The sequence below is a fragment of the Monodelphis domestica genome, chromosome 1, assembly GCF_027887165.1.
Source record: "Monodelphis domestica isolate mMonDom1 chromosome 1, mMonDom1.pri, whole genome shotgun sequence".
Lineage (NCBI taxonomy): Eukaryota > Metazoa > Chordata > Mammalia > Didelphimorphia > Didelphidae > Monodelphis > Monodelphis domestica.
In genome coordinates, this window is record NC_077227.1 from 412,018,297 (window position 1) to 412,037,551 (window position 19,255).

A 19,255-nucleotide genomic window follows, 5' to 3' on the forward strand; every position below is an offset into this window, starting at 1 on the left:
GAGTAATTGTGTTGAATTTGTCTTTCTTTGTATTTCTACTCCTTAGAACAGTATCTGGCATATAGTAGGTGCCTAATAAATACTAGTTGATAGACTGAATGAATGAATTAAATCTCCTTGGCATTTAGCCCTGTGGATGAGAGAATTACAGCCTGCATTGCAAGGACTTGGTTTGTAAAAACAACAGGAAGGAAGAAAGAGGATGGAATTCTGCTGTCAGTGGGGGATGGGGCTAGAACCTCTAGCCAAGAAAAGCAGATCAGCAGTTGGAGAGAGGGTTCTTCTCTCTTTTAAACTTGAAGAGAGAGGAGCATCCTGCTGAGCTCAACCTGTTGTGGTCCCTCAATTATATGAAAAAATCAGATTAGTTATCATAGTGGATAGAGACTTTTCCCTTTGGGGAAACAAGAGACTATCCATCAGAAGGCATATTCTCTATCTGTAATTTCTCTAGATTAGGAAAATCCAACAGCCTGACTCTGGATCTCTCCAGGGATTTAGGTCCCCAAACCTGAGCCATCAACCCCTGAGGGGAAATTTAGGATTAACAGTAGTTAGGGACACCTATTTTTCCCTCTATCCTAAACCCCACATTACTGTATACTTCAAAGAATAAACAGACCTTATTATTTAGAAGAGATTGATCATTCTTTTTCATTTAATGTGCTAGGGAAATCAGGATAATCTCTATGAAGGGAAGAAGCCAGAAACCAGAGACTGAAGGGGATTTCCTCCTTACCTCTCAGCTCTTGACCTTGATCAAATCTCTCCCCTTCCCTTGTGTAGTCCTACCTAAGAGAGGCAGTAGTGCTTTCTTTTATCTGTCCCTTCTCTTGTTCAGACCTTTCTTAACTCTGGTTCCTGAACCCTCTAGTACAGCCCCCAAGGAGCTTTCCTACTAGATAATGAGTAAAATAAGCTAATTCCAATCCATTTAATACCATTTACCGGTCTGGCCAGTCCTGAAGTTGGGAATGCAGATTGGTCTGATCTCATAAACCTAAGAAAATGTAATAGCAATTCAAACTAAACTATAATGTTTATTTAGCCAATGAGACTTGATCATAGGAACAGAGACTTAGAGTTGGAAAAGTACTTTGGAAGTCACCTAGTACATCCCCCTCATTTTACAGATGAGGGAATAGAGTCCTAGAGAGAGGAAGTGACTTACTTGAGGACCTCCAGGTGAGGATGACAGAGCTAGAAAATTAACCCAAGTGTCTTTTCCACTACTATTCCTTGTGTGCCTGTCAGAATCAGGTAAGAAGACAGGAAAGCAAACAGCGACTTAAAAGCATAAAAAAAGTAGAAAACAAGAGTCTATACTAACATATGGGCTAGTGGGTAGAGATTGGTCCTGACAGTCAGGAAGACCAGCATTCAAGTCCCTCTAATGCATTACTGATTGTGTCACTATGGTCAGATCATTTAACCTCCTAGTAACTTATGCAGCTATCTGAGACTGTACATGGCAGAGCTAGTCTGCATTTATAGAAGAAGTTTCCTCAGGGGGAGTACCAGTGAAATAATTTGTTGTTTAGTTATTTTAATCATCTCTGACTCTTCATGACCCCACTGGGAGTGTTCTTGGCAAAAATACTGCAGTGGTTTGCCATTTCCTTCTCTGGCTCATTTTACAGATAAGGAAACTGAGGAAAACAGAATTAAGTGACTTACTTGGGAAGACCAGATTTGTACTCAGGTAGATGATTTTTTCTGACTTTAGTCGTGGTATTCTACCCATTGCACCACTGAACTGATGCTAGTAAAATTATAAGTCTTCTCTAAAAAATCAAATGAACAAATAAATTGTAAGGAAGGAAGGAAGGAGAGTTTCCCTTTTAGGTATCAAGTATTGAGTGACAGCTCCTGACCCTGGCTTGAGAGCAGAGAGGTCTAATGAGAAGACTGTTGGACTTGGGAGCCAAGAGAACAGGGTTTGAGTCCGAGCTCTGACACTGAGGAATCAGCATGATAGAATCAAAGGAACTCACATCTGATGCTTATTGCCTTTGTGTTCTTAGGCAAGGTTACAATTTAATTTCCCTGGCACTCAGATTTTCCATCTGTAAAATGGGGTTGGGTGAAGGAGGTGTTGGACTAGCTGGTTTTGTAGCTCCTTTCCAGCTATGGCTCTATGACTAATGACTTAATAGCTGTAGAAACTTCAAAGAATCTCCCTGAGTCGAGTCCCTATTCTGGTAGAAGAGGGGACTCAGAAGAGATCTTAGAAATCTCAGCAGCAGCATCCAGTGAAAAAGTCATTAATTGGCTTCAAATGTGACCTTGGGAAAATCCATTTTAGTTTGAGTTTCCTCTTCTGTACTTTGAATTTCCCGTCAATTCATGGTGATTTGAATTAGGAATTGCCCTGAGGTCTCTTCCAACTCTCTAGATCAGAGATCCAATGAGGAGGACTCTTAGGCCTTGACCTTTCTCTTCCAAGGTCACATGGGTAAGGAAGGAAGTTGTGGAACCAAGATACAAATGCCCACCTGCTGATCCCGAGGTTGGTGCTTTTCCCACTCCGTCATCCAGTTTCATTTTGCTGAACCACAGTTTTCACCTCTATAAAATGGGCATAATGATAAACACAGTTATACAAGATTCTCTCAAGGGAAGGGCTTGGAACCTTAAAGTCTAAGTAAAAATGAACTTTAACTAATTATTAATGCTGCATTTTGGGCTTTATCCAAGGATCCAAGAACAGACTAGAAATAGAAAAGGACTCTTGGAATGATATCTGAAGAGCTTATTTCTAGAAGCATCCTAGAAGCTAGAGGGCTATTAAAAGTCATTAAGTCCAGCTTTTTAATTCTGCTGTTGGGGAAGCTCAGACCCAGAAAAAAAGCAGTGACTTTCTCAAGGTCACATAATGGGTTAGAAAATCATAAATCAAGGACTGGAAAACTAGGAGACAACTTAGAGATCATCTGATATAATTCTCTTATTTTACAGTAGGAAAAAGGGACAAAAAAGAGGCTCAGTGACTTTCCTAGGGTCACACAGTAAGCCCTAGAATGTCAGAATGTGGAAAGGACCTTAGAGATAATAATGATGATGATGATAGTATTTATAAAGCACTTTAAGGTTTGCAAAGCACTTTACACATAGTATCTCACTTGATCCTCACTAACCCTATAAGACTAGTACTCAGGAATCTGAGGTTAAATGAGAAGTTAAGTGATTTCTTCAGTCACACAGCTAATAAGTGTCCAAAGCAGGATTTGAACCCAAGTCTTCCTGACTCCAAGTTTAGCCCATTCTACCATAGCACCCTAACTATACTATAGATCATCTAATTAGAGACATCTCATTTAGTCTCAAGGCAGCTAGGTGGCATAGTTGGTAGAATTCCAAGCCACAAATCAGGAAAACTCATCTTCCTGAGTTCAAATTTGGCCTCAGACACTTCCTAGAAGTATGATCCTGGGCAAGTCACTTAACCTGTTTGTCTCAGTTTCCTCATCTATAAAATGAGCTAGAGGACAAAAAATGGCAAATAACTCCACTATCTTTGCCAAGAAAACCCAAATGGGGTTACAAAGAGTCAAACATGACTGCAACAACTGAACAATAATAACAATTTCAGTCTTGCTTTTTAAGAAGTAGAGAAATGAAGTTCAGAGAGGCACAGGGATCCCACAGAGAATGAATGGCAATCATCATTTTCTCTACCTACCCACTGGCTTCTTTTCTTCTGGAGCCTTGTTGGTGACGATCTCAGGTTCTTCTTCATGTTGGCAGCATTGGCAGAATAACTTGGTTAACTTGCTTTGGAGGCCTAAATAGACCAGGGAGCAGGGAGGAAGAAGACAGAAGCTTGAGGCCAAGAAGGAAAGAGACAGAGTGGGAAGTCAGAGAGGCAAGAACTCCATTACTAAGTCACAGACAGATAAAACTCAAAGGGACCTCTAGGCTAGCCCCTTCCTTTTACAGGTGGGGAAATAGGGGGATAGAAAGGCTTAGTGATTTATCTAAGCTAACATAGAGAGAGGCAATGCCTTTACTTGCTTGTTTTTTCACCTTTTGTGTTTTGTCCTGAAGGGTTGTTGGTATCTTCATCCCTGCAGTGGCAAAGAAATTTGGATGCTATGTTGTAGTTGGCTAGACGGAGAAGGGAAATCAAGAAGGGAGGTGGGGAAAAGACAGGGGAAACATACAAGGGAGACTGAGTCAGTAGCCAGAAGATAGGGACCAAAGTCACTGGGAGGGAGAAATAGGGGTAAAAGGAAAGGGGGGAAAGAAAGAAAGAAAGAAAGAAAGAAAGAAAGAAAGAAAGAAAGAAAGAAAGAAAGAAAGAAAGAAAGAAAGAAAGAAAGAAAGAAAGAAAGAAAGAAAGAAAGAAAGAAAGAAAGAAGGAAGGAAGGAAGGAAGGAAGGAAGGAAGGAAGGAAGGAAGGAAGGAGGAAGGAAGGAAGGAAGGAAGGAAGGAAGGAAAGAAAGAAAGAAAGAAAGAAAGAAAGAAAGAAAGAAAGAAAGAAAGAAAGAAAAAGAAAGAAAGAAAGAAAGAAAAGAAAGAAAGAAAGAAAGAAAGAAAGAAAGAAAGAAAGAAGGAAGGAAAGAAAGAAAGAAAGAAAGAAAAGGAAGAGAGAAGAGAGAGGGGAGAGGCAAAGACGAGACAGAAAGACAAAGACAGAGACAGAAAGACAGAGAAGGGCAGAGGGAAGAGAGAGGGGAGAGACAGAGAGAGACAGAGAAGGGAAGAGAGAAGAGAGAAGGAAGAGTAAAAGAGAGAGACAGAGAAAGGAAGAGAAGAGAGGGGAGATAGACAAGAGAGATAGAAAGACAGAGAGAGAGAGAGAGACAGAGAGAGAGACAGAGACAGAGAGAACATCACAGAAGCATAGAATGTCTGAACTGGAAGGGGCCTTAGAAACCTGCTCCAAAACTTCCCATGGTTTCACTTTGCCTACAAGACAAGACCAAACTCCTTGGCTTGGCTTTTAAAGCCCCTGCCTATTATTCCAACCCCTTTTCCTTTTATTCCCTTATGATACTCCTTCACTCCATCCACCTTTTTCAATAATCTCTGAATGTGACAGGGTCATTCCCTCTTCCAATCTCAAATCCCCTATTGTCCACTAGGAGGCATCATAGTGTAGTGAAAGAAGCAATGGCTCTGACGTCAGAGAGACAGACAGAGGAAGGAGAGAGCTCTATCACAGAATGATACCGAGCTAAAAAGCCTTTGGAGACCATCTGGCCCAGCTCTTCTCTTTTTACAAGTGGGGAAACAGAAGTCTAGGGAGTCTCGGTGCCTTGCCTTCAGCTCCAGCAACCTTGCTTCTCAATTTTGGCTCAGACACTTGGGGAGTAATTCCCCATCTTTGCCTTAAAATTATGGCTTCACTGCCTAGGGAAAGCTCTAAATAAATGTGAATTGTGTTTGTCACTCTGCCTTTGTTCATGTTTTTGCCCAAAGTGACCTCTCCCTTTTCTGGTCTTCTTGAGGGATGATATAGGCTAGTGGAAAGAATGTTGACTAGAAGATCTGGAGATTGGGTTCAGCTTCTAACACCTAGCTTTGTGACCTTGAACCTTTTTTTGACATCAGTTTTCTCATCTACAGAATGGGCATGATAACATTGTCTACCCACATGGTCATTGAGAGAAAAATTTTGTGGATCATGAAAAGTTTTGTTTATATTAAAATAACTATTTTCCATATTCTTGCCTGGTTTTAATAACTATCTCCTGTTATTTATATTAATATTAGAAATAATATTTATAACATATTTGTAGCAATGTTTTATGTATTTCTATAATATATCTATAATAATATAAATGGTGGTTATACACAAATACAATAATGATAAAAAAATAATAATTAATAACCATTCTCTTCTACCCAAGTACATATGGTTCAATTGCACTTAGAATATCATTTTCAGCTCTAGGCACCACATTTTAGAAGTCTTATTGAATAGCTAGAATGTTTCCTGAGAATAGAAACTAAGGTGGGAAGTAGACTCGAATCTTTGCCCAAATGCATCACTTATAGGTATTGAGAATGCCTTTTATTTAAAAGAACAGATTCATTATTTTGGATTTATCAGGATTTTAAAAGTATTATTAAAAACAAACAAAAATGTATTACAGCACTTATGATCTGTGGAACACTGAATTTCAAGGGAAAGGATGTGAAATTTGACATATTTTGAACTATAATTTGAATTTGGAAATGGGCCATATACAAGGTATCTGTGTGGGATTTTTTCCCCTTGGTATAAAAGATAATATATTGGTGGCAAAGAATTGGAAATTGAGAGGATGTCCATCAACTAGGGAATAGCTGAACAAATTGTGGCATACGATGGTGATGGAATACTTTTGGGCTATAAGAAATGATAAGCAAGATGATTTCAAAAAAAGCTTGAAGGATCTGCAGGAACTGATTCAGAGATGATTTCAAAAAAAGCTTGAAGGATCTGCAGGAACTGATTCAGAGTGAAATAAGCAGAACTGGGAGAACATGGTACATAGTAACAGCAATATTGCATGATGATTATCTGCAAAAACTTGACTATTCTCAGCAAAGCAATTATCTGGGACAATCCTGAAAGACTTATGACAGGGACTGTTAGCCACCTCCATGGAAAGAACTGTTGTAGTTGGATGTAGATCAAAGCATACTATCTTTCACTTCAGTGTTCTTATGGTTATATTTTGGCATTTTGGTCATGTATGAATTTGTTCTTACAACAATGACCCATATGGAAGTGTGTTTTGCATGAGAAAAAATGGAAAAAAGTCACCCCCCCCCAAAAAAAGATAACACATTCCAGCTTTAGAGGGAGCTCAAGACACATAAGTGGAATTCCCTAGTCTAACAATTCTCAAAGTGTAATACTCAGACTCCTGTAGGTTCCCAAGTTCCTTTTAGGGGGTCTGCAAGGTGAAAACTATTTTCACCAAAATAAATACTAAGATATTATTTGCCTATTAAAATTCTCCTCTCTTTTTCAACTATATATTTATATGAGGTTAAGTTTTCATCCTATGCTAGAACCAACACAATGTTTTGCAACAGATTAAATACAAAAGCAGAAATGGGAATCCATCTGTCTTCCATTGATCTAGACATTAGATATGCAAAAAAGATGTAAAACAATTACCTTTTTTCACTATTTTTTTTTGTTTTGGAAAATTGTTAACACAGGTTTATTATTATTTTAAGTGAATTAATAACTATGCTAAATTTTATTTTTAAAATTTCTAATACTATACTAATATATGTATATATATCCCACATCAAGAAAAGTTACTTGGCATCCTCAATAATTTTTAAGAGTGTAAAAGCAGTCCTGAGACTGAAAAGTTTGAGAACTACTATCCTAACTAAATCCAAGTCACCTCTCAAAACTCCTAAGCAAGAACATGGAAATAAAAAAGTAAATAAAAGATGAAGTTTAATTGAATTACAATATTTTGGAGCAGAGAAAAAACAAACAAACACTATTGACTAGACCTAGTGGATGGATTCGGCTTGTTTCACTTTGGATTCATTTATATCATGATGAGGCTATATTTGAGTTGCTTTTCCCTAGTACACAGTATAGTATGGTGGTAAGACTATTGATTGGACTAGGACCATGAGGATCTGGATTGAAATTCCATATTCAGCACTAACTAGCTTTTAAACCCTGAGTAAATCCCTTCACTTCTTTGAGTTTCAGTTTGCCTGTCTATTAATGGCAGTAATATTTGTAGTACTTATCTCACAGGGTCGTTGTGAGGAGAATGCTTTATGAATCAGTAATGCCACAAAAACATAAACTTTTACTTGTGGGATAAAGGAGAAAGAGCAAAAGGGGAAGCTAGGTGGATAGCATCAAGCCTAGAGATGGGAGATCCTGGGTTTAAATCTGACCTGAGACACTTCTTAGCTCTATGACCCTAAATTAGTCACTTGATCCCCTTTGACTAGCCTTTACTGCTCTTCTGCCTTGGAACCAATATACAGTAATGATTCTAAAACAGAAGATAAGTTAGTTTTTTTTAAGGGAAAGAAAACCCTATTTGGAATCAGAGCAAGTGGGGTCAGATCTCAGTTTGCGATTTGCTACCTATATAACCTTTGTTTCCTTCTCTGAACCCCAGTTTCCTGATTTACAACATAAGGCAATTGAAAGGATAGCTAAAGAAATTATGGGATATGAATATAATGGAATATAATTATGTAGTAAGAAATGAAGAATTTGGAAAAACATAGGAAGATTTTTATGTAGTGATGCAGAGAATAAACAGAACTTATAGACTAGTGTATGCAATAAATATGATAATGCTCATGAAAAATAATCACCACAATGAAGTTGAATTTTAAGTAATGAAAAACCCATTGAAGGAACTGGTAGAACTCAAACCTCTTATCTTATGGCAGAGGGGTAGAAGCCTAGGAAACACTATTGAATATTCCTATTTCTCAGTTCAATTTCCTTGCCTTGTTTTTTTTTGTTGTTGTTTATTTGTTTGTTTTTGTTTTGTTTTGTTTTTTAAACCCTTACCTTCCATCTTGGAGTCAATACTGTGTATTGGCTCCAAGGCAGAAGTGTGGTAAGGGCTAGGCAATGGGGGTCAAGTGACTTGCCCAGGGTCATACAGCTGGGAAGTGGCTGAGGTCAGATTTGAACCTAGGACCTCCTGTCTTTAAGCCTGACTCTCAATCCACTGAGCTACCCAGCTACCCAGCTGATCCTTCCCCCCCCCCCCCACCCCCCTTGCCTTCTTTTGAGAGAAGGTAGTGTAGGTTTAGCTAGGGCAGCAGTTCTAAAACTGCTTTTTAGGCTCTTAAAAATTATTGAGAAGTGGGGCAGCTATGTGACTCAATGAATAGCGCACCAGGGTCTAGAGTCAGAAGGACGTTTAAATTTGGCCTCTGACATTTTCTAGCTATGTGACCCTGGGCAAGTCACTTAATCTGTTTGCCTAGCCCATGCCCTTCTGTCTTAGAGTTGTTGCTAAGACTGAAACTAAAAGTTTAAAAAAATTATTGAGGTAATAGCTTTTGTTTATGTGAGTTATCATCAGACATGGTTTCTGTAGCAGATGCTTTGTTTAGTTATATTTCTTTTTCACAAAGGAGGGCTTAATCACTGGGAGGTAGAGGTGGATTATATCACATATTATACACACACACACACACACACACACACACACAATACCTAAAAAATAAATAAAGCTAAATGAGTTAGATTGGATCAAACATGTCATACTCACTATCACAAACTGCAGGCCTGCAAAACTATTGAGTCTGGCCCACTAGATTAAAATGTAATTGGGAAATATTTAACAAAATAAATAAAAATGTAATTCAATATTTATTATATGAATTTATGGTTTTTAAACCATGACTTTCAGAGATCACCATTTCTATTTTAATTTGATCCCACTTGATTAGATGTTATTTAAGGTCTCTTGAGACTAAATCCTGTGATGCCACTTAACCTTTAGGACAGAAGACTTGGAGGAGATATGAGAGCCATCCACAATTTTTTGAACAGTCATCATGTGGAAGAGGGGCTAGACTTGTTCTTTTCAAATAAAACCCAAGGGTAGATTTTAAATACATGTAAGCAAATGTTTCCTAACAATTAGAGCTATCTAACAAAGGAAGGAATTGCCTTGTGAGGCAATGAGTTCCCCATGTCTAACCATGTTCAAAGAAAGTTCTGTTGAATTTTCAAGTAGACAGCCTTTGCTTCTATTACCTGAGGAAATGCCTAGGGAAAGTCTGGGGGGGATTCCTGCATCTTACAGAAGGGTCTTAAAATTAAAAGCCAGGACCAACACTAAGCTCTTCTGGCTGCCAATCTAGAGTGTATTCCAACATATTGTTCTTGTTGTTCAGTTGTTTCAGTTGTGTCCATCTCTCATGACCCCATTGTGTGTTTTCTTGGCAATGACACTGGAGCTGTTTACCATTTCCTTCTCTATCTCATTTTACAGATGAGGAAACTAAGGCCAAAAGGGTTAAGTAACTTGTTCAGGGTCACAGAACTAGTAAGTGTCTGAGGCCAGATTTTAGCTCAGGAAGACGTCTTCCTGATATCAGGCCTGGTGCTTTATCCACTATCTTTCTGTACTATCATTCTAACATATGGGGCAGATTTTCTCTCATTTCCTATCCATGCTAAGGCACTAGAAATTCAAGTTTTTCTGAAGCTAGCCTAACTTTACTACTTGAACTCAGGCTAAATTAATTCTATTTTACTGTGAACATTTTCTTACTCATCAGAACTTAGAGCATCAACTCTGCCAGTCTCTGCCTCTAGGGATGAGGGTGCCTTTTTTTTCAGCACAGTCTTCTTTCAGGCTTGTCTTCCTAACACTGGATCATCTCCTGGATGAACACAAGCCTAGAGGTAAAAGAAAGTTGTTATGTTTCTGTATTTGTATTAATGAACTACGATTTAGGCTAATTCTCTATGGAATCCACAGATTACTCTGCAAAAATCTATTTGAACACACCTGAGATAAAGTCTTGGGAGTATAATATGTTTATGTATGGGTGTGTGTATGACAGTGCCATAGAACAATATCAATAGGGAGCATAATAAGATCATAAAACCTTAAGAGGCATTTAGAAGTCATCTGGTCCAACTTTTCTCCTAAGATAGAAACCTTTTCTTCATTATCCCATATATAGGTGGTTATCTAGTATCCACTTGAACAACTCCAAAGAGGGGAAATTTCCTGCTTCAGGAGGTAGCACACTCCATGGCTGGACAGCTCTCTCTATTAGAAAATCATCACCATCTTCCACCACTACCACCACCACCACCACCACCACCACCATCATCATCATCATCACCATCTTTTTCTTCTCTTCCTCCTCCCCCTCTTTCTTTTTCTATTCCCTTTTCTCCTCCTCCTTCCCTTTCTTCTTCTTCCTGAAAAAATATCCCTTGTAACTTCCTCCTCCTTTTCCTTATTCCTTCTTTTGATATTTAGAGTCATACATTAAAAGTTTTTTCTATCTTCTCCTCACTGGCTCATCAGATTTGAAGGATTCTGAGAACAGGAACTGTTTCATTTTTGTCTTTGGATTCCCATATCCCCAGGACATAGCTATGCGTGGCATGCAGCAGGTACTTAATGGATGCTTATTTGATTGATTGGCTAAGCATCCTGAGATTTTCCACCAAAGAACAAAGGTCATTATATGAGGTGGTTACTCTCCCTCTACCATCTTGGCTTGACATTCTCTGAACAAGAATCACATTTCAACTAATGCTACTTGGTACCCGTCTTCATGTCATCTCTTCAGCTGGGTCCTGTTGGCACTGTCTGCCCTCAGTGACAGGCCTTTCTACAAATCTGTAACTAATAATTGTTAGAAAAATGCCTTTTAGTCTTTAAATACATTTTTTCCTAGGAGATTGAATTCTAATGCCTTCGTTATCTTGCTTTGACTCTAATAATGTTTCATTTACTGCTTAATTAGAGTTGTGCCTTGGGACTCATTTTTCATTGTTGAACCTTTCTTTAGTTATATGTTACTTTGTTTTTTTAAGAAATTGCAAATTCATATAAAAAACCTGCACCAATCATTGCATAGGAGTACAGTGGGAAAAGTTTAGTAGTAAGAGGTGATGATTATTTACTTGTGTCTGACTTTTCATGACCCTATTTGGGGCTTTTCATGGTGAAGATATTAAAATAGTTTGCCATTTTATTTCCACTTCATTGTATAGATAAGAAAACTAAGACAAGTGGGGTTAAGTGTCTTATCCAGGATCACACAGCTAGTAAGCCAAAGCTGGATTTGAACTCAGTTTTCCTGACTCCAGGCCCAGCACTCTCTCTACACCACCTAGCTGCCTATTAGAGAATCTGGATTCTAATCCTGATTCTTCCTCTTCCTACCTTTGTGATGTTAGGCCATTGCTTAACTTCTCTGGGCCTCAGTTTTCCTATCTAGAAAAAGAGGGGATTGATCTAGATGGTTTCCAAGTCCCTTCTAACTCTAAATCTCTAATCCTCTGATGTTGCCATGTTGAGCAGCCCCCACCTACTTCCTACATATTGTAACCCTCAGTAGAAGTGAATGCCTTAAAAAAAGCAGGGGCTATGGGACTGGATTGTCTTTGTAACTCTGAGGCTCCTTGAGAAGCAGGTGGCATGGTGGATTGAAGACTCACCCCAGAGTCAAGAAGATCTCTTGTTCAGGTTTTGTTTCTGACACATACTAACTGGGTGACTCTGGTCAAGTCACTTATCTATGCAGTATCCCAGGCAATTTTATAAGACTTTAAGATGCAGATAAGATTCTTATTTTTATTGATAAAAGGACTTTCTTGCTGGAACTTCTTTATATTAATGAAATAATAGGTCCAATTTTTAAAAAAAATTAGGTTTTTGAACATGGTAGAGATTTAATAAATATGTGCTAAATTCTTAGGCATTGAGCAACCACATCATACTGTTAATGTTGAAATTGTGGTCAACTAACTTTCTGCAAGGAAATGTGAAGTGTTGGTGTTTTTATTTGGGGGTAATAGGTAGTATAGTGGGTAGAGCACTGGGCTTTGAATCTGGAAAAAGAGTCTTTCTGAGTTAAAATATGGCTCAGATACTTACTGGGCAAGCCACTTAACTCTATTTGCCTCAGTTTACTTATATGTAAAATGAACTGGAGAAGGAAATGGCAAACCCCTAGAGAATATTTGCCAAGAAGCTCCCAAATGGGGTCATGAAGAGTTAGACATGCCTGAAAAAAAACAACACTGAACAATAGTAAGGAAACGGGGAAATGGTGATGCCAAGTGAGGAGGCCTTCAAAGGTCTCTAGGAAATCTTTCCTGGTATCTGCAGCTCACACTGATCTTTCCTATCCTTTAAACCCATAAAGCCCTTATTATTGGACTTAAACTATTCAACATTTGATTAAAAATCCCCTCCTGTGGTAGTTCTCGAGTTGTTTCCTGATTTTAACTCATGTCTTTCCCACTTGATTTTCAGGCCAAGGCTGGAGTTGTCTGCCTTGTACCACCCCATAACACCTAGCATAGAGCTGGCTACAATGGTTGCACCCAGTGAACGGACTTACAATCATGAAAAAAGCAAAGAGATGGAAAGGCCTTAAGAAATCAATCCCTTCAGTTTTATAGGAGAAGAGTCTGAGCCCTGGAGAAGGGAAGGTCCAGTCAATTAGGGACTAGAGTTGACTAGTTTAGAGAAATGAATGAAGAAACAATTGATATATTTAGAATCTAGATAACTTTTCTCTTGGACATAAAAAAATCTCCTTTGTCTTACCACTGAGCTCCACTTACCTGCTGTCTAGCAGAGGCTGGTGTAGAAGCCTTTATGATGTCACCTAATCAGAGAATCATCAAATTCCAGACCCAGAAGAGACCTTGGAAGATCATCTGCTGACTCAGGGGTTCTTCATCTTTTTTTATATTCTGGACCCTTTTGGCAGTTTAGTGAAGCTGATAGGCCCTTTCTCAGAATCTAGTTTTTAGTTGCATAAAATAAAATGCATAGAATTACACACAAAAAAATTATGTCATGATACGGTTATCAAAATTTAAAAGAAACAAACAAAAAAGACAAGTAGATAGATCCCCCAGGTTAAAAACTCCCAATATAGTTTGATGACTTCATTTTAAAGAGAAGTAATTTGAGGCCTAAAGAGAGCAAAAGGCTTGTCTACGGTCATACAGAAGAGCTAAGGGGAGAGCCTCAGTGTTTTGACTCTTTCTTTCTTTCTCTCTCCCTCTCCCTCTCCCTCTCCCTCCCCCCCTCTCTCTTTCTCTCTTTCTCTCTTTCTCTCTTCCTTCCTTCCTTTCTCTCTTCCTTCCTTCCTTCCTTCCTTTCTTTCTTTCTTTCTTTCTTTCTTTCTTTCTTTCTTTCTTTCTTTCTTTCTTTCTTTCTTTCTTTCTTTCAATCAACCCTATGTATTAGCTGCAAGGCAAAAGAGCAATAAGGGCTGGGCAATGGGAGTTAAGTGACTTACCCAGATATCTAGGAAGTGTCTGAGGCTAGATTTGAACCCTGGTTTTTCCATCTCTAGGCCTGGGTCTCAATCTGCTAAGCCACCTAGCTACCCCCTACCAATATTCTTTTTCATTCCTAGGGGCTTGTTAGAAATGGCTTTGCTTTTCTATCTCTTTATTCCTCTCCCCTAAAGAGACACTTACTCATCTTCTATGAGCTTATGTTCATCCATACTTCAAAATTGGTTCTTATGCTGGGTAAGAAACCTAAAAAGAACTCTTGACTCAGGAGAAGGTTAACTTAATATCAGTTTAACTCCACCAAATATAGTCTTATAGCTCTAAATGTGGAAAGGACCTCAGAGGCTGTCTAGTTCAACCTTCCTAATTTTACAGATGAGAAAACTGAGATACAAGGAAGTTAAGTGATATGCCCAGGGTCATAGAAATCTGATTAAGGGTGGGACTTGATTCTCAGTCTTTTGACTCCAGACCAAGGCAATGTTCCTTTATATGCTGGGCCAAGATCTATGTGCTGTGCCAAGATTATAAACATGAAAAATAACATGGTTCATTTCCTCAAATCATTTATAATCTACTGGGCCCATAAGACCTGTTTGCAAATAAATGAAATACAAGGTAGAACTATGATAAAATCAAAGGAGAGAGTCCAAAATAAGTAGTCTAGGAAAGTTTAAGGAAGAAGAGGATTCTAGAGCATTCTTAGAAGAAGAGATAAGACAAAAGTATGGTGAAGAATTCAGTTTAAGGAATGTATATTTTCATTCTTCAAAAAGTAGGGAAACTAGCAAAGAGAAATTCTATTCCAGTCTGATTCTCATTGCCAGGAAGGAACTGGGTGCTGGGGTGGAAATGATGAAAGTATTTAGGGGAAAGTGATGACTATCTGAAAGAAGGAAAAGAATTGTGTGCCCATTCTGGCACCTGCCTGAGCTTTTAAGAAAACAGATTTTAAATAGTTCAGGCAAAAGATAGATAGGATGCCATGCAATAAAACATTTTAAGTGAAACAATCTAAGGAAAATAAGATTTTTCTGAAGGACATCCATATGGATATTCAGTGACTCTCTCACCCAACTTAGTTTTAAAAAAGAAAATGTACCCAAGATGGAAATTAGGTCAGAAGATGAGTAGCAAGAGCATGCTACAATTCCTGTCAAAATAGTGTAAGGAATCCTAAGGCTTAGAATAAGCTAAGCCTGGACATGAATTCTTAGAACAACAAAAAAGTGTTTTTTTCTTCTTTTTCTTTTAAGATATATTAGGAGAAAAAGAAAGGAGAGGACCTTTGGCGTAGATGGAATCATGATTAGCACACTGTTCATTTCTTATGTTGTTTAAAAAAATTTTTTTTTCAATTTTCCCTTATAAGGAGAGTGACCTTTACATGAGAGATGACAGAACAGAAATGACTAATAAAGCATTGACAGCTAAGGAGATTGTAAGAGTCCTCAGCTGCTTTTGATGAATTCATGTCACCAGGCCCTGTACCCTTGGGTCCTGAAAGCACTGGCAGACATGAAGAGGGGGTGCATTCAAGACAGGGTGAGGGGAAGCCCCATTCTTGTTCCCAGTGTTCTAGCTCTTTTACTCAGATGCTAACCAAGTAGAACTAGTTGCCTAGTTTCTCTGACCCAGGTTCTTGACCTTTTGTTCCCTCAGACCAGTTTCCCGTCCTCGGTCCCTGAACCAAATATCTTAGTTGGCATCCTGTTTCTTGTTGCTTGTTCTGTTCCTTGGAGCTTGACCTCAGCCCACTTATCTCCTTGCCCCCTTTTCTTTGCTAATTTCCACAGGCTTATCTACCAGCCTGCCAGCCAATGGTCCTTGTCAGCCTACTTCTAGAACTTCTGCTTTTGGCCTTTTTCTGCTTACCTCATCCTATTATAATGCAGATCCCACCTTGACGATACTTCATAAATGCCTCTTGACTGGTGGGAAGGGAAGGAAGAAGATGTCTGGAGTGAACCTATAGAACGTTGATGCCTATTGTGCCCCCTGACCTGCCCTCTACAAAGTCTCACTGGCTTTTTGTTTGTTTGTTTCCTCTAGACCATCCTTACTCAGCCTAGGACCGACACACAGAAGTTGTAAAGAGAGAGATTTGGGCTTAATAGAAAAAAACAAATATTCCAATAATTCTAACTGCCCAAAAGTAGGATGGATTGATTTATAAATTAGTGAGACTAGAGGATGCTTCCTGATACTAGGTAGTGGGGAGAGGCCTCAACAAACCACACTCAGCAGCCCTGCTTTCACAAGCTGCCCTGTTAGTTACAGACAGAGAAGTGATTAATTTGGTCCAGTGAATGTTCCAGCCAGTGTCCCTGCATTAATGGATCCCCATGATGCTTTTAAAGCTATAACCTTGGATTTATAATACTCACGTGTACAAACACTCGTGGTCTGAATTTATTATTCACTTAGAAATGGCCGTTTTGTCTTTTGGTAATGGAAGGTCATGATTTTTTTTTTTAATTTTTAAACATTATTTTATTTGGTCGTTTTCATACATTATTCACTAGAAACAAAGATCATTTTCTTTTCCTCCCCTCCCATACACCCCCCCTCCCGCCTTTCCCTCTCCCATAGCCGATGCATGATTCCACTGGTTATCACATGTGTTCTTGACTCGAACCCATGAAGGTCATGATTTTAATGTAAACTCTTTCCTCTGTAATTGCTGCTAGAGTTGAAATCATCTGAAAGGAATTGGGATCCTCTCCCCCCAAATTCCAGAAATACCGACCCTTAGCTGCTCTAAGAATTCTGGAGTTGAAATTTCATGTGTATGTAGGAAGATTATTCTCAAGTTCCAATCCTGTCAAAGTGCCACTTACATAACCCATACCTTGGAGCCCTCAGGAAAAGTCTGATTATGCATTTTTACAGTCTAAAAATACATTTGACTTTGGGGGCATGGTTAAATGAGAATGAATTTTCCTATCCTGAAGAGGAGGGGAAAAAGTATTCCCAACTCCAATTTGAGGCTTGTTGGAAAGGGGTGAAAGAAAGAATCCTTCATCAACCCAGTTGAAGGTTCTTGCACTGAAATATTACCCTGAAATTCTGCCTGAGATGGTCTGATGTTTTCCACAGTCATTTAATCTGCCATTTATTACTCACTCATCTCTTAAACAATAATTGGAAAATTCACTAACATGGTAGGTAAGCAGGACTTAGGGTAGTGCTTTGTGGCTAAGGTGGTAACAGGGCCAGCCAGGGGAAAATGTGTTTTCTCTCTGCAACTATAGCATGTTCTCTTCAGCTTTAGAGAAAAGTTTGGTAGAAAGAAGGCCCTTTGCAGAATCTCAGATGCTCAAAACTGGAAGGACATCAGAAGTCAGATTATGTAGTCTATATCAGAATACAATAGGCCTGTTACCATCTATGACAGCTTCTCCTTGAATAGGCTCCCTACTTCCCAAGGAAGCCCATTCCACTTACATGCTGACTTTTTTATTTACACCAGTCAAAATCTTCCTCTCCACAGCATCTTTCCATTGTTCCTTATACTATCCTCAGGGATAAGTATATATAGAGTCAGAGAGAGACAGAAGAGATAGAGAGACAGAGAGGGAGGGACAGAAAGAGAGACACACACACACAGAGACAGAGAAAGAGACAGAGAGACAGAGACAGAGACAGAGAAATGAGAAACATGGATGGGATTTCTTAAGAAATGGCAATCCAGTTAGAATCAGCCCCAGACAAGCTGTTGGGGGAGGTAGAGCAGTCTGGTGAGTCAAGTTGAGTTAGTAATTAAATGAACAGCATGACTAGGACTCCATTAAAAAAAATAGACCAAAAGTCTAAGCAGAATCTAACTCATCTTTCTTGTAAAAATGGAGATTTGAACTCCAGACTTCAATCCCCAGAAGTCCTTGGTAGTTCCCAGAATTCCCTATAATCTCACATGAGTCCTCACCTGAGTGCGAGATCCCAAATTATTATTTAAAGGGGCTCTCTGCCTACTTTGGAGCTCTCCCGTTTCTAAGCATACACGTCTCTCTATCTGGCAGGCAAGATGTAAGTGGCTGTGAATGGGCTATATGCCCTAGGCATGTGCTTTCTTATTTTGTATTTCTTTATCCTTGATTTCTAATAATCTTTAATGAACCTCTAAAAATATAATACTTTTAGTAGAGAAACTAATTTAACTGTTACACTCTTTAGGATGATTGTCTTTTATTACTTGACAGATATTATGCTCCACCCTTAGCCTTTTCTTCTCTAAGACTATACATCCTCAGGTCTTTCAGCCCTTGGGGATCCTTCTGGAATTATATCAAGGAAGAGAAACAGCATGGCACAAAAGGAAGATACACTGGATTTGGAGATAGAAGACCTGGGTTCAAATTAAGTCATGATACTTCTGATGCCATTATTGATGTGGAATAGAACAACACCTATAAATGAAATATTTTAGAAGTTTATTAAGTTGTCCAGCAAAGTGGAGAACTAAATAAGGTATGGTCTACTCCCACCAGGTATTTATAATTTATACATTACTTAGAGTTCAAACAAAGAAGCAAGGAAATAGTAGATGATTGGTCAGCTTGATGGCAGTTTCTAGATAAGACTCATGGGTTGCTTGAGATGTACAACAGGAGAAAACTCTGAACTGATTTAGAATCTTGAACCCTAGAGACTACATTTCCCACAATCCCCTTTTTCTTTTCCTGTTTGTGCATCTCCTTACTTGGAGGCAGTTTTGAATTTCTTTTTCTACCCACATGCTCTCTCTGGATCCATGGTGGAGGAAGAAGGAGTGGCTCTTGGTTTTTGCTAGCTTTACTTCCTTATACTTCAAGATAAATATTTAATAAATATTAATAAATATAATACTTGGAGTACTGGATATTAATTTTAATCTTTACATTTTTGACAGACTATGAAGGGATTCTAGAACTTGGCTTTTCTTTTTCCTTTTCTTTAAAGCCGGCAGCCTGGTTACAGCTGAGCAACCCAGTGGTTTAAAACTGCTACTGGTTTGCAACCAAAGTTGCTTTTCTGCTGGGAGTTTTCAAACCCCCTCTCCAGCCGCCCAGCTGCAGCTCATTCCTATAGGTCTCTTTCTGCCTTCTGAGCCTCCAGCAGCTGTGAGTATTTTTACACCCAGCTCTCCTACTGGCCCAGCTGCCTTAATTTAGGGGATGTGGTGGAGGAGCCATTCCCCACTCACAGCCTGGAGAGCAGCCCTATCAGCCTGATTGACCATTCCTGCCTGTAGCTTGGCCAAACCCTGGCTAAGCAGAAAGCCCACTCTTTCCCCACTGCCTCAAATTGCTA

The 19,255-nt window shown here is 38.9% G+C and overlaps 1 long non-coding RNA gene across 2 annotated transcripts; it reads right to left on the reverse strand.

The window, feature by feature from the left end:
* Positions 1–2,438: 2,438 nt before the first annotated feature.
* On the reverse strand, positions 2,439–13,337 carry LOC130456423 (uncharacterized). 2 transcript variants are annotated; one of them, XR_008915253.1, is made up of 4 exons: positions 13,277–13,337; positions 10,230–10,357; positions 3,683–3,822; positions 2,439–2,568 (listed from the first exon to the last, which is right to left on the reverse strand). It is a non-coding gene; the product is annotated as an uncharacterized LOC130456423 (long non-coding RNA). The 2 variants fall into 2 exon arrangements; XR_008915254.1 differs by having other exon boundaries at positions 13,260–13,280.
* Between the last annotated feature and the right edge of the window lie 5,918 nt (positions 13,338–19,255).